The sequence below is a fragment of the Haemaphysalis longicornis genome, unplaced genomic scaffold (genome assembly GCF_048455015.1).
Source record: "Haemaphysalis longicornis isolate Haplotype H1 unplaced genomic scaffold, Haemaphysalis longicornis Haplotype H1 scaffold_6, whole genome shotgun sequence".
Taxonomy (NCBI): domain Eukaryota; kingdom Metazoa; phylum Arthropoda; class Arachnida; order Ixodida; family Ixodidae; genus Haemaphysalis; species Haemaphysalis longicornis.
The window spans coordinates 133,439,073-133,455,378 of record NW_027526407.1 but is presented as its reverse complement, the minus strand read 5'-3'; the positions used below and the strand labels follow the sequence as shown (position 1 = coordinate 133,455,378).

General features: G+C 44.0%; 1 long non-coding RNA gene across 1 annotated transcript in view; it reads right to left on the bottom strand.

Moving 5' to 3' along the window:
- Positions 1-5,647: 5,647 nt before the first annotated feature.
- The window catches only part of LOC144141947 (uncharacterized), a 53,698-nt gene continuing 43,039 nt past the window's right edge, over positions 5,648-16,306 (bottom strand). Inside the window, exons 3-4 of the long non-coding RNA XR_013316768.1 lie at positions 11,891-11,956; positions 5,648-5,846 (exon numbers count right to left, since the gene is read on the bottom strand). This is a non-coding gene — a long non-coding RNA (uncharacterized LOC144141947). The remainder of the gene's footprint in view (positions 5,847-11,890; positions 11,957-16,306) is intronic.

Sequence of the window (16,306 nt, the reverse complement as noted above, 5' to 3'; positions counted from 1 at the left end):
CAGCAAAACTTCCGCGAAAAAACAACAGAAAAACGAGGTCGATTAAGCGCGTGTGCATTTCGTTTTAATTATTCTCTCAATCAATCTAGCCTTCGTTTCATTCGGTGTCATTTCTACTTAAAACTAACAAACCAACGATTGCACTTATGGTGGCGTTACTTAGGGGAAGGGAAAGCTGAGCCCCACCGGCAATCATCCCCCTAAGTAGAGAGACAGGGGTGTCACTTGTGCTTCACCATTGCGTCCACTGGACTTCGAAAACTTGAAGACGACTGTTGCCGCTCTCGTCACACTAGCCTATTCATTTTTTTGCTCCTTATAATGGGAGGAAGCGATGAATACCTTGTGTGTCCATGATATGCGCGACTTGAGTTAATTCCCAAGGGGGTGGTTGAAGGCGCAGAAAGAGCGATTCCTCGAGTGGGGGCGCCGTCGGTATGACCGCGATGCGCGGAAGGGCGTAGCCAGCAAACGATAGTGGCCATTGTGTTCTCAGCGGCTTTTTGGGTGGCTTTTTGTGTCACATCATAGAGGTTTCGGGCGCTCATTGTGAATGTAAAGCTTTCTGTCTGTTTTAAACGGGAAGTCTGCTTTGTCATTGCTCTGAATGTATCACCCAATTCCTGCAAAAGTCTCCACTAAAAGGCTAGCAGTATGTTTTAAATAAAAAATTAAAGTATCACTGCGGTGACGCTTCGGAGACCGTGAACTCCACCACGCCAGTAGAATTTTCAGGGGAAACCGAAAATAATACGGCTGAAAAAGAAATCTGGTCGAGATTGGAGCGTACAGGCGGGAGGTGGGTGGCGGGGTGGGCGCTAGAACAAAGAAATATAATGTGGTGAATTTAGGATTGTGAACAATAAACGAAGGTTGCTTGTCCCGAACACAATGGGTGGAATTTGTATGCACAACCAGTACGCGCTTATTCAGCATTTAGGATATTAGAACCTGCGGCTGTTTTCCAAAACGCCCGTTTTTCCTCCCCGACAATATCCTAGACCAGTGTTCACGAATTCATTTTAGCAAGGCACCCCAGCCTGCGTAATACTCTTCATAAGGGTTTCTTCATTCTGGGGGGCTATCTAATGTTTGTTACATTTTGGATATTGAGAGTGTGCATGTATTTATGTTTTTAATGGTGTGTAATTTAAAAAAAAATACAAAAGAGGCGGTAGCCCATCGTAAACACCGGTTAATTGTCTTAGCTAAAAAAGAGCGAATATAAACTAACAACCTGTCATAAATAAAAAAAAAAACTTGTGCTAAAGAATTCAATCGGCTGCATAACAGGTGTCCCCAGGAAGAGGTACTAAACAACAATATATAAATGTAGAATTTATAAAAATACCTGGCAAAGATCGAACATGGCATCATTAAAAAAATTCACTGCTCCAGATTTTTGTCCATAAGCCACGTTAAGCGGAAATAAAAATATAACGGCTGTCGCAAACAGGCAAGCACCAGATAATTTGGTCGCCGAAATGTCCGTAAACCGAAATTTCCGTGCACCAAAACGCCCGTACACCGATATGTCCATACAACGATATGTCCGTACACCGAAATTTCCGCACCAAAATATCCTCCATCGAAATGTCCTCGAGCCGTCTGGAGCTTGTCCGGTGCTCCCTGAAAAAATTCGCCTCGGAGCATTTCTTTTCATTATCTTGATCTACAGATAATCTGCTGCCGGTGGTGTTAATATTCGTATATTATACGTATTTCGATGTGAGTTTTAAATGTCTCACTTACTTCGACCCAGCATTATCCGACACTATATTTTAATTTAGAAACCTAATTGTAACGTAATGTAACGACACGTTCCAATTTTCGAAGTGGAACTGGAACGCGTTCCTTTCGCAATAAAGTAACTTGCAACGGGCACTCGTTTCAAAATTGGCAAGGAACGAGGAACAAACTTTCGTTCCTATTTTGGAGAAATGTGTACAACACTGCCGCCTACACTGACGGGTCTTCTCTTAGAGCGGCGAACCTTGCTAAGGCGTTCGTGACCATCCAGTAGAAGCAGCTTCGATTTTTATGTACAACACTCCAGACCGAAGCTGCGAATGATGTCCTCTACAAGAAATGCCGCACCTCTCAGTTTTTGGGTTTTGGTTATAATGCTTGATTGTTTTCCGGTGTTCCAGAGTGTAATGTAATCAGTCTAGAGCGCATCCTTGACGCCTCCTGCTGTCTGTAGTTAGAAGGGAAGTTTGAGAAGTACCTGCTTAAACAACAGTGGCGGCAGCACTGCTCGCTGGGGTGTTCTATCGCCGAGCTGGATTGTGTCGGAAGTGAGGTTCATGACGTTAATTTTTACCATGCTGTTTCTGAGGAAGTCATTCATGTACTTGTAAACTCGTTCGCCACGCGCGGCTTCGTTTAGGTTCGCGACGATAACGCTTTGTAGGACATATTCGAAGGCTCCTTTGAGGTCTAAGGTAAATATTGCCAGTTGGTTGTCAATCATACACATCATCCATTCGACGCATTAGTTCGAGCAAGACGTCTTGTGTAGAGAGATGTTTGTGGAAGCCAAAAATTGTGTTGGGGAGCTGTCGTGTAGCTTTGAGGAAATGTTCTAGCCTTCTCAGCACGAGACTCTCCTTGAGTTTGCCTGTGCAGGGCGTGAGGAACATAGGAATAATGTTGCTAATATTGAGTACTTTGTTCAATTTAGGAACAAACCTCACATTAGCTTCCTTCAATTCAGTCAATATTTCGCTTGATTGCCAATATTTTTTGAATTTGTACAGAAAAAGTCTATGGACCAGTCATCCAAATAAAATAACGTATATATGCTATATAATCATGGAGAGGTGCACGTCCTTTCCGACTGTCACTAAGTACTGCATTAAGCTCGCGCATTTCTATAACGACGTGCAATTTAGTGTTCCGTTGGCTGGTATAAGCGACGGTCAATGGTTCCTTTGACCGTTGTTAGATAGCGTGATGTTAGCTCAGCAAAAACGTCTCGATGCCGACCAGTGTTTAAAATTCTGCCAATGTGGCAATGTGTTATCGCTTTACCTGAGTTGGGATCGATGAGGTGCTTCAGGATGCTCCATGTGTTAGCGAGACCGAGGCTCCCTTTCATTTGTTTTCAGATATACTGCCATCGGCCTTGTTGTAACTGGTTTGCATGGTTCTCCGCTCCTCGTAATAATTGTATAATCCTTCTAAGTCGGCCATTGTTTTTGTGTTTTTATGTTTCATTGACTTTTATATGAGCCATTGATATACGGATTAGCCATAAGTAGGCTTCCTGTCTCATTGAAGTAATAGGGTTGGTTTCACTACCTTTCTGGGTGTCGTCGAGAAACCCCTGCTTTAGGCTGACATACCTGGGTACGTCTTCTCCTTCTTCTGCAGCTTCGAGGGTAGTCTTCGTCCTCTAACGGTGTTCTCTAAAACTATCTCACTTTCACGCGAGCAGTGCTGTGGGTCGCCTTGTAGTTATTTCGTCGCCCAATATTGTGATTATGAGGGGTTGGTGGTGGTCCGACCCTTGAGTTTATTGTAGGACAGACCGCTGACACGCAATGTTGGGGCTCACTATAGTCACACCCGCGTTTGATATCGAGTTCGCAAAACCCATCTTTTTGGGCATTGTCGGATCATTGAGCACACGTTCTTGGTCTTCGATAGTCTGCATGAGGTTGGCTGCACATAGAGATTGGTTGTCCTATCCAAGTAAAGGGTGCGCCGAGTTCACGTCGCCCAGCACAACAAGCTTGCTTCCAACTGGGCCGGTCTTCATTATGTCGTCGACAGTTTTATAAATGTGAGACGAGTCCTTTGGCCTGCAGTACATGGTCACCATGAAGACGTTCTAAATCTTACTGCTATGTTTCTGGTGTGGAGCACGGTGACAACGTGTTTGCATCCCCTATGCGGTGTGCCATTCAGGGTGCAGGCATTGCCTTTTTATGAGGGTCACGAGCTCTTAGTAGTCGGTTGTGCTTGAACGTAGTGTATAGGCAAGGAGGGCTTGCAGCAAGTTTCCTATAGTGCAATTATGTCGGGTTTACGTGACATGACGTCAATGTAATTGACGAGTGTTCCTATCTTCTGTCGCAGCCCTCGATATTTTTATTTTATGATTGGTACTGGGGTACTAGTTCTAGTATTTGATGTCGCGGTATTTGTTGAACGGGTGGAGAAACACTAATAAATCGAGTGTTGCATTCCTTTTAAGTACTCTCTCTGCGGCTGTTGAAAAACCATGAAGATATTTTCGAATGTTTTCTCAACACCATTCTTAAGATCATATACTTTTTGCTTTTTCACAGGTTGCTGGCGTGGTCGAGATGTGTCCTGTTTCCAGGAAATTGTGCAGTCACTTCCTCGTTTATGACAGAAGTGTCATCATATTCGTCGCAATTGGGATGCATAAGCAGGAAAGTGGTTCTTTTTTTAAGGAGATTACTTTTCATTTCGTCGTCTGGACGGCTTTTCTCGAAGTTTAAGTTTGCCTTTAGTGCAGCAACTTGTTCCTTGCGGTAATCAATTACACCGTCGGTGGCTCTGAGATCGTGTTTGAGAACACGGCGGGGTGAAGATGACCTTCTTTGTAGATCCGGGCTGTTACTCAAGGCTCTACATGGGAGATTAGTCGAGCAGCGTTGAACTCTCTTATTCTGCCATTGGCAATAAAATTGCCAGAACAAAGACGATGGGTATGCGTACAGCGAATCAGAAGAATAATTAGGGGTTCCTTGAATAAAAATAGAAATATGTGTAGGAAAGGTAGGCTGAAATGAACGCCAAGGACACCAAAAGAAAAATCGCGGGGCATAGGTCATATTTGTTGACGCAGATATAGCTTTTGTCTAAATGTTTGAAAGATGGAAAGGGAGTGAAACAAGCCCGGCGCGTGGGTTTTCAGCCCACGGCATCGAGAATACCCTTCTGGTGCTATAACTACTAAGCTACCTACGAGGCGAGGCCTTGCTGCCATTCAGTTTATAGCACATCTATATTAGGTTTCTGCATTTGTGGCTGTTGGGCAACGCCACTCCGACTGCTCGAGGAGAAGGGGACCTTCTTTGTAGCCTGCTGGCCATTACTTGAGCGTGTACAACAAGTCGTGAGTGGTCGGCCAGCGTTGAACTCTTCTAAGCTGCGTATGGCACCAAGGCTGCCAGAATAAAGGCCCTCGCTATGCGCCTAGCGAATCAGAAAATAAGATGAGGGGCTCGCTGAATAACGACAGAAATGAGTGAAGGCAGCAATGAGTGCCAAGGAAGCAAAGGGAAAAATTTGGCGCCTCATTTATTCTCCTTGACAAAAATATATATAATTTTTGAAATACTGGAAAGGAAAACAAACAAAAACAAACAAAAAAACTCGGTGAAAAACAAACCCGCCGAGTGTGATTCCAACCCACAACCTATAAAACGCCTATCTGGTGCGATAACCGCTACACCACAGGTGGGAATTGCTCCTCTCCCTCTTCTTGATTCGAAATGAGCATCGAACTATACATTCGTGTTACTGAGAATGAGCGTCACCATTCCTCCAAGCTCATCACCAGCATGCTCAAAGTATATATTATATATGCGTGTATCTGTGTGTGTTTTGGTGGCTGTTCACCGCAGCCAAGTAAGGATATTTTTTACGCTTTTCAGTAGACCCGGTGGATAATTATTTTTATTTCTTTATTAGAGTCAACCATTATCGTATTCGGCATTTTCCACTTTATTTATATGCCATGCCTGTGACGCATGTAGGGCCTGTCGTTGTTGCTGTCACGCTGGTGAAGCCGCGCTGTGTGTCTTGATCCTCCTGCCCCTGCAGGTCGATACCTACGTCTTCCATTAAACACTGTTGGAGGTTGGTAGCTGAAAAAAATTACAATTACAAAGTGCCTCCAGAGCAGAGCACTCTTGAAAAGATTAACAAATAAATTGTAGAGAATTCGCAATGTGACTCCGTATGTTTTTGCTTTCCTAGCAAAAACATCGTGTTTTGGCGCTCACTATGTCTTTGAAACTTGATCGCCATACGTTATTTTGAACAATTGTCCGGCAAAAAGTGATTTGCCCGCTACACGTCTCGGTTCTGCGCTAAGATGCATATTTCGCCGTCTGCAACACCAAAAGGGCTTTGAATTTCTGTAGAGCAATGAACAAGTTCTGCGTATATTTACTCAAAAACAGTTCAAGATCACCAAGGTATCTTAAAATTAGCGTCAACATCAACTGCCCTTCGAACATGATGCATCTCGTGTACAAAGTGAACACCCTCATTCACTAACCTACTGCATCCATGAAATAACCTCACGTTTTCCTAAACACTTTATACCTCTTTACATAGCGCCCCATTGATAGATGACATGATTTTTAAGGACCGCCAGAGAATGCTCATCCAGCAGAAAAATTTGCTAAAAGGCGATGAAAGTAGAAATAGACCCCCAAAAAGCAGCCGACATCTTTTGGCGATTGTGGTTTTGAGAAAAGCGGTATCAGATTTCCTACTTGACTACGCATATCGCAGCACCTTTGACCGCAGCACCTTTGGTCGTTACACCCGAACGTTTTGGTTCCATGATCGTAGACCACCTTCATATTGTTACAAGGCTCGTCTACTTAGAATCACCCACACGTTTGTACGCATTCAGTGACGATTATATGATTGCTATTGGTTTCCCCACTGTAGCGGAGTTATGGCATGTCAATGTTTTGATGTTTCAATGTTTGAAGTTTATTTCCAACCGTATTATATTTTTAAAGTGAAAAAGACTTGAAACACCCTGCAAATGTTTCATGGGCGTCTTTCTTCGAACCTTTAGGGAAACGTGCTCATTTATAACTTTTTTTTAACTGGGCGTGGCAGATACTTCCCACTAGTAGGCTTCACTGGGTGGGGTTTGAAATTTTAGGAGTGTTTCTCGACGTATTCAGCAATAAAAACACTGGTGAAGCTAAAAATTGAATGTGAAATGTGTCAGATTATTTTTGAACTTTTACCTAAGGGAAGAGTAATGGCTCCAGAATATTGACGTGAAATGTCATGCTAGCGGTTATGTATTAGCAAAGCGTGACAGAAAACCCTGTAAGGCGTATCTTTAAGAAATTTGTTGGGTTGAGGTAGTCTGCTCCCAGTAGTTTGCCAGCTGGAAACCTGCAGGAAAGTAGTGTTTTCGCCAAATGCTGGTGGTCGGTATAGTCGTCTGAAGCATTGCAACACTTCTTTTTGGATATTTCCGCAGTCAAAGAAGTCACTTCTGCAAAAACAGTTGAAGAGCGGTAGTCTGCGGTAGAGGTGGTGCCAGGCGTACTAGCTTTACACATGCACTCTTCCATCACCATGACAGGAGCCGTGAGCTGACTGACGACATCACTGGCTCGGCTTATCAAAGCGGCTCTTCAGACCTCCGTCGGGGCTATGCAGTGCCTCTTGCTACTAATCCTTGTAGGTGATTAGAGCGAAGTTGTCTCTGCGCTAGGCCCCTAATAAGTCATGTTTCTCCGCTGCGGTGCCGCATAGGGGTCAGTCAGAAGTAGAATGGGGTGGCTAATATCTGTGTAAATCTTTCTCGGTTTCGAAAGGCATTTGTTTCGAACAAGCGTGAATTGTGCGCTTGGGCGTTCTCTGAGACACCGCGGCAAAGAGTTGGCGAGGGGATTGGTGCTGTTGCATGATGTCATTGTAAGACAATGTTGGATGTCTTGTAAGCCTGGCTTCTTGCTTTTGTGTCGATTCGATAACCCGCCCAAGATGGGAGGGAAGGGGGCTCAGGCTATTTTGGAGCCCGTAGTTTGTTACAGACAGATTCCGCTGTGTTACACACGTTTCACGGTAAGTAAAAAATTTGGTTAAATCTTAGTTTTGCTTTTTAAGTTAGGTCCACATGAAAATGGAGCAACGCAGTGTTCATATGTGGGATTACTGTGCTTGGAGCTGGATCGGGTTGAAGTGGTAAGGCTAATGCCAGCACTTCTCCTGTATCAGACACGTTGGTCTTATTGATACCTAAAGGTAAACCTCCAGATTTTATTACACCAGTTTGTATTCCGCAGGATATCTATGCAGTATAATCTCGTTGAGTCCTCCACCGGAATCTCATAAACTCGGATAATTTGTCAATATCACATCCTGCCATCAAAAATGTACAGATCCCATTGCAACAAATATTCGCTAATTCGCCGCAAAATTCTGCGGAAACGGTTAATTCGGACTGGAGGCAACTCAAAGGCGGCCAAACTTAAACGAGATTTTTGAGCATGTATGGTTACCAGCTGAAATACCTTGAAGCCTGGGGCTTCTGAAAAACCGTAACCCAGCCAGCAGCGCCACGGAGAAGGAGGACAATAATGAATTCGTTGGCCTGCTTTACTCTTAAGGGCAGCGTGTCGACTACGTTGCAACTGATGACGGCATTTTCAACGCCGGCCAGTAGAAGGACGGCGGGGTAATGAGCGCTGCACTCGGTGTTGTCGATGAGGCGTCCGAGAGTTTATAGTCTATATGCAGTTGCCGTAGGTTGGACGTTCATATTTTTCTAGGGAGGCAGAGCGTTAGAAAGTGTGCTGTAAGGTTGTACCTCTTCTACTATCTCTTTCGTAGGTTGAGAAATGCAATGCCTTTATTACCAGGAAGGCGACTAGTTCTTGAATCAATTTAACTGGTTTGGAGCTTTATTTCCGTTTAATTTACCTTCATTCGCTGTGATTTCATTTTGAGTTCATACGCTTGGTGAAGGCGACCTTTAATGAAGTACTTACCTTCAATGTGAGTGTTTTTATTCGAAGGCTTCTAAGTTAAAATTACAGCATTTGGGAAACCACAATGAGCTGCTCAAGGGTTCGGACTAATCAACACTGTCGATTATCATATGCTTGACATGCCTTACTTTGTCTCTCCTAATACTTGCGGCAATCGCAGGGTGCTGTCGGGTGCATAGATAGAATAATGTAGGTTGAGTATGCGGAGAGGAGTTGCAGAGATTCGTTAAGGAAAGTTTTGTGAATTTCTTCGCTCTCAGTCGGCGTGTCCCAAGCTTAGGCGCCGCTAACTAAGGTAAGCTCACGAAAGGCTTTAGTGGCACACGAGGAAGCAAGATAATAAAGATTTCAGGCGGATACCTTTTATTTCAGTGGTCTTTGTGTTGTTCAAGTCGAGAAAGTGTCCACGCACATCTCCGCACGTTTGAGGACCCAGAAAAGTTTAGTGTCATGAGCTGAGAGGTCTCCACGCGTGACTTGTGCGTGTTCGCGTGTTGTGTGCGTGCGCGCGAGCGTATGTGTGTGTGTGTGTCTTGCCGAACCGCCACCAATCGCGTTTCTTTAAGGACATAGTGGCTCTCTCTGTTGTCTATATCATTCCACAGATCTTTCAGATACTACACATGCATGTACAAAATCTGTCCAAGTGAACCTCGCACTATTCTCATCGCTGTTTAGACGGATCCTCGAACGCGGCTTGGCCGCATTTAGGGGTATGAGTGGTGGGGCGCATATTGGCTGGCATATTCACGGACTGTTTTCTATCATGGCATTCCTGTTGCCGAAGCCCAGGAGATGACGACCAAGAGACTTCAAGAATGCTACATATACACTCTAGAGAAAGCAATGGGCTATCCCCAGCAGCATCGACAATTTATTTGCAACTTTCAATGGATTACCGTGTGTGTCATCCGCACCAATGGCCGAGCTGGGATAATGGTGTTACTTGCTTCTCTAACCGGTACAAAAGCTCATTGTAGCTACTAGGCACATCGAAAAGAAGATAGACAATAACGAGCGTGATAAAGAATCGGCAGATTTCAATTCGTACAGTGTAAAACTCGGATCGAAGAAAACAAAGGTGAAGAGAGCTGTCAAAACAGAATGGCTAACGACACTGCTTTAGCGACCTGGTCGGAAGCAAACTACAGTTCACCGAGTGACATTCAGTACCAACCTGCTACGTGCCTACTGCAGAAATCCTGCAGCTAATTCGAGTCAATGAGCAACATGAATTCAGGGCTTCCAGCTTTTGAACCATTTAATTTTCTCGAACTACGAGACAGGAAGAGTTGCCCCACCAATGGAATACCTGACGCTGAGGGACTAGACCTACAAGACTGTGGTCAAAACCGAATGGCAGAGATTCGGCAAAGACGAATTTATCATCAAGGATCACGTATCGCGGTCGCTGCGAGCTTTCCCGCTACTAAACGTCGAAAATACAGGGAAGCTCATGATGCTATACGATAACTTTCAGGCTGGTGTGCGAAGTTTACAAGCATTGTGTCGTGGCTGAGCCGCTGCGAAGTGCTGCCGTTATGGTCCTCCAGACAAGCATTCCAAGCGAGCTTAGCTTTGTTTATTGCTAGTAGAAAACAGCCCACAGTGACGGCTCAGTTCATAAGCTACAAATACGTTTTTCGCTTCCTAAAAATCTCATCCAAAATTACGAAAAAGCAGACCGCGCTCCTTGTCGGTTTCTAGAGAATAAAAAGCGCCGCATATAAAAATCGCATCAAAAATTATTAAAAAGAGGTCTTCCAGCCGATCGTATTGAACTTCGCTGAAACAGAAAAAAAATTGTGTGCACCTTTTGGAAAATACGCAGTCATCAAACAGCGGACGGCCAAGTGGTAGTTTCTGCGAATCAGAAGACCTACTGAACAAATGAAGAGAGGCTTTGCTTCAAAAGCACCAAGAGATGTCAGGAAACAACCGAATACTGCACAGTGAAATGGCTAACCTGTCCAAAGAGTTAGGCTTCGCACGCAACTGCATTTTGCGACCCCGGGAAGAGTCCCGCCAAAGACAAGTAGCACCACGGTCCCGCCTACCAGTAGCAACGGCGGTTGCTGCCACCCGCATTTTTATACAAACAGCTGATGTTTGGGCAGAGAGAAAACGCGAACGATGTAAAGAAGAGCTCCGCCTAGGAGGCGGAAGTCAGCTAACAACGGTGTGTTTAGTAAGCGGGCGATAAAAAGTGATTTGAAGGTACGTAACCAAATCTTGGAAACCGTAACGTAGTATCTCGGGCAAGTAATAGGTGCTGATTTTGATGATGAAAAGTTATTTACCCGCAAAATAAGCATGGGGTGGGCTTCTTTTAATAATAAGTCAAATTCTCTGAATACTAAGTTTCATATGTCATTTTAATAGCTGATATAACAAGGTGTTCTCACAGAAATAACTATTGGGGCAGAAACTTTGAATCTGAATAAGACTTGAAATAAAATTTACGTCCTGCCAATAGGTTATGGAAAGGACAATGCAAGGGTCCTGCTTATAAAAAATAACACCGGCGCTGATTAGTGAGCACACTTGTGGGTAACACATTCTAGCTTAATTTACGCGGAGAAATTTCGAACCCAACCAGTGTACCTAATCCGCAAGAGACACACCAGATGGGACATCTGTTTATAGGATTGGCTCTCAACGGAGTATGGTTCGACCAAGAACTAGATGGATGTATCAGCTTCGAAAATGCCGCGGGCAAGGATGGATCGAGCTAGCACTCATTAAATGGTGCCGGAAAACGTTGATAGAGGTATTCGTCATGCAGTGAAAACAAACAGGCTCATCATAATTTTCATAGTCGTCATGATGAATTAAATACCGCTTTGATTACTTTAATACCTCGGTTTCCTTGTAATGCGATGCAACATGACTGCCAAAATACCTCACCCATTAGTTGCGGTTAGGCGCAAGACACTCTATGGGCAAACACGGCGATAAATGCCCAATCTTTGTTTGTTGTTGTTGTTGTTGTTCCTTTTTTTGTGGCGCATACCCACCTCGGATAATACGGCCTCAGCAACACATGCCAATCGGCTGCCTGTGTTCTTTGTGAATTTTGTAAATACTATTTCAGGTTCCCGGCTCATCGCCGCGCTACTTCGTAGTAGTATCTTAATGCAATGCAGCAATTTTGTTACCTTTCTGGTCCTCGACCTTGTCCACGTCCTCGGTGATCACGATGGTTATTATTACTTTGGCGATGCCTGCAAAAAATGGGACGTTTATTACAATAACGTTTGTGTAAAACTTGGTTAATAAAGTGATAAAATTGAGGAATCGGTATTAGATATAAAGACACTTACAATGTGTCTCCTATTCAGGCTTGTATTGTCAAATTCTCTCTGATGGGTTATAACAGAAATACTGTCGTGGCCCTGGCACACAACATCACCTAAGAACATTTACTATATGCACTTAGTGGACGTAGTAGCCGGCGATGCCATTTATCGCCATTGTACTAATGACACTGTTGTTTGAAACACGGTGTGAGTTATTTCTGACTTGCCATAATTAGTTCACAGCGGAGTGGTGCACAATTAGGAGCTCCTGCTTCCTTCCAATACATCACCTCGTACCGGACACGTTTATTACTTTTTAAAACATTAGCTATCCAAACATTTACCACATTGACGCTTAATATACATCTCCTGCCGGAGAAATTGCTTAAGTCGCTGTAACTGAATGTTTATTTGATGTATCTCGAAAAAAATTGCACCGAGGTGTTCTGGTCTGGTAGATGTCAATGATAATATAATCTGGTATAAGTGAAGGACAACCGTCAGTAACACTCTAGTCGTAGAAGACGGGGGCTCCTACGGGAGGCATGTGGTTTCAGAAAATCTCAACAGGCTATTAGTGCTCTGCTACGTGGGCAAATAAAACTGAATTCCACGTTGAGAGGGTTGTAATATTAAAGGTGCCGTTCGCCTAATGATGTGATAGTTGGGAGAGAATGCAAAAATATTTTCGAGAATTTTATTGGGCTGAATATATGAGCACACACAATTTTGATGTAACAATGGGCAGAATGTTTACCGTGAAATCCGTAAAAATACGTTCGCCAAAACTCTTGATCAACTTTATTACATATGTGTCAGGGAGCACCTTGCAATGCGGTTTTACACATTTGTAGTGCTAATCTGTAAAAACCACAATTTCTGTAATTTTACTAATACTTAAAAAATTGTGGAAACATTTCCAGCCTTTCCCATTCTGTCGGGAGTATATAAAACAACATAAGCCATTTTTAGCGCCTAGACAATAAAAGTATACGTTCCCAAATTTTAACATTTTTGCATCCTGCAGTTTCGCTTGCCGTTTACGTCAAATGTTAATCTTTTTGTGTCCGCCATCTGTGCAATTTCAAAAAAGTCCCGTTAACCCTTCGGGTGGTGTCGCACGGCAACATCCAGAACATTGCTGGTGTAAATTTCAAAGACAAACATATATGAGAAAAATTCAATTGGATATACTAAGCAGTGAAGCGTATATTGAGGGATCTTTAAAAACGCCCAATTCGCTCAGAAATAAACTTTCGCAACATCGGTGTTAGTTAATGCAAAACCGTGAATTACTTTTTAGGAATATTTACAGGCTACATATATCAGAAAAGAGTAGCAGTACAGTAGCAGAAATTTTTATTATAAAGTGAGAATATGTAGCTCTGACAGGGTGGTGCCGTTAGTCCAAAGCACAATTTGCTGCTCCGATTCGTCTTGCCCGATGTCCGGTCTGGTCGTCCAAGGCTATGCTGGAAAGAGCGGCTTCACATCCGAAAGAGAATGGGGTGGGTATAGGTAATTGGTTAGGGGATTTTGGGCGCATTCCCATCTAAAATGATTCAGGTGTGGGCTTCCCCCGCCGGATTCGCTCCGGTCTTGGTACATGGTAGGGTAGAAAGTGTGCCGGAGCGAGCGGCTATGGAGCGTGTTAATCTGTAGCTGGCACCATGCAGTGGTTTCCTCACGGGTGATTTGCGTGTGTGGCGGAGGAACCGTAACAAGGGAGAGTCATTAGTGTATATGTGTGTTTGTAAGTGGGTTGCCTTCTGTCTTGTCTTGTTTGCGTTGATCTTACAATGGTTCCCGGAAGGTGAGGCCTCGGGATATCGCATGAACGCATTCTTTGAAAGGAGACATGTGCCCAGGTGTACAGATCAGAAGGCCTGGTGTATTGTGTCGGTTAGGCTGCAGGATGCAATCAATGGTTGGGGAGATAAGTCATTCCACATAATTTTGGCATGCATCTTGCGAGTCGTATTTAATAGTGATTGGGTTTCCTGAAGGACGAATGCTGACAGGGAGCGTCAGGCGAATACTGGCCTTTCAAACGAAGGCAATACGTGGTGGTATTGCACAATCTTCCGCTTCCGTGCTGCTTCCGGGGCGTATGTTGACTGATGTTATCGCCTTACCCCTCCAGTCGTCTACCACTGCCACCTTGTCGTTTATGGCTGGATAGTCTGCTGCAGCCGTTTAGAGGGTTTCGAATATACTGCCGTATATCCCGTGCAAGGCCTTAGCACGCGCGGCGCATGGGCCGCCATGATGCTCTGGATGCATATTTCTTGGTATAGGTGATACTGTTATAATCGCTCTAATTTCCGGGGCTATTGCCTTGGGCTTGCAAGGGGCAAGTTCTGGCGTCAGATACCCTAGTTTTCGGTGAACAAGTCTCCCTGTGGGGGTACATTTTAATCTTTTTATTTTACTGATCTTTTGGCTCAAAGAATCTAATGGTCGCCTTATGTAGGCTCAATCATTATGTATGCCCAATATCCGATTCGTTGAGGCGTAGACAGGGATGCATGTAGCCGTCTTTACGGTGGTTCGAATTAAAGTTTTTAGCTCGATCGTCTGCGCCTCGGTATATCGGTGGTACGATGCACGAGAGTTTATGCGGCTTGCGATTAGGGACTGCACGAAGTGCACTATGTGCACCTATTTTAGGAATTGGCGGTGGTTCCCTATACTTGTTATCATGTGGATTACTTGATTAATTTGTTTTTTTTAGTAGCGTGAAGGTGTGCGTATCTTTGCGTTCGTTTTCACATGCAGCCTTAAGAACGGTAGCCTGCCTGCTCTGTTAACTGGCTCGCCCTGGACATTGACGGTTGTGTCACGCGGGGGGTCGGTTCTACAGTGGCCTTTTCTGATTCTGAGCAGTTTTGATTTTTGTGGAGTGCAGGTTAGGGCCCGTTCTCTTGCATACTGTTGGTTGGCGTGTGCTGCTTCCGGTACAGCGTCTTGTATTTTTTCTTCAGAGCCACTAGTAGCGCATACAGTAATATCATCCACGTATTGCGCTTGCGTGGTTCCCCATAGGGCATTTAGGAGGGGGTCAGTCGACTCATTCCTAAGATAAACAGCATTGAAGTAAGAACCTGCCCCTGTGGCGTGCCTTTTCCAGCTAGACGAATAGTGCTTGATCGAATTTTCTCCACTTCTATTGTTTCTGTGAGATCATTCAGGCACTTCAATATCTCAATAGGTGATCGAGATATTACATAATTTTCCAAAATAGAATACAGTATCCCCTTTATCAGCGCCTTTTTCTATTTTTCAGCACTGTGTCTAATAGGAGTACTATTTTAAAGTCCCCACCTCAGTGAGCCTCTACGCCATGAGAGTACTATACTGTATTATTTTCAACACTCAAGATCCAGCACTGTCGGCTGGAATTTATGGGTTAATCAGACAGTCAGTCAGTCGGTCGGTCGGTCTGTTGGTCGATCGGTCGGTCAGTCAGCTCAGTCTGCCAGTCAGTCAGTCAGTCAGTCAGTCAGTCAGTCAGTCAGTCAGTCAGTCAGTCAGTCAGTCAGTCAGTCAGTCAGTCAGTCAGTCAGTCAGTCAGTCAGTCAGTCAGTCAGTCAGTCAGTCGGGTGCTCTGTTGGTACGCAGAGTTCACTCCCGTGACGACGAACTTCAAGGGACCATATATGTTTGTTCGTTTTTTGAGATATTTGTCTTAAGGTAAGGTTCTTGCAATGTGGACGAAAGAGAGAAAAAATATTCCTTTTTAACATAGTTTTCGTCGTAACTGAGTTCGTCTTAATGGGAGTGCACTGTGTAGATGTAGCTTTCTGTGTTTGTTGACCTCTTTATGCCATTCAAAATTAACTTTTTTTGCAACAAGTCACTATAACACAAAAATAGTGGTATGTTAACATAACATGACCATTGCACAATACAGTTTCACTGTGATTTACACTCGATATATTATTTCGCCCTCATTACAAGCCTTAGTTGGACAAAATAGCAAAAACTGTTTTTATGCACACGGGAACGAATCAGGCATGTTGTCCTTTAGGTTAATTGACAGAAGCTGCGATCGTTTTAACGCGTGCGTAAAAACAGCATTTTGCTGCTTGATTAGAAACAGTCTTGCGAGCGAAGAGCTGTAAAAATACATTTGGCTCACAAACACTGGCATTCTTGCCGCTTCTATCTAACTTTTCAGAGTTAGATAACGCTGATAACTTCCATAGGGTGTCACAGATGTCGCAATTTACGTTAATTTTGAGATGATTATGGTATTTCGCGCCGGGTTATGAA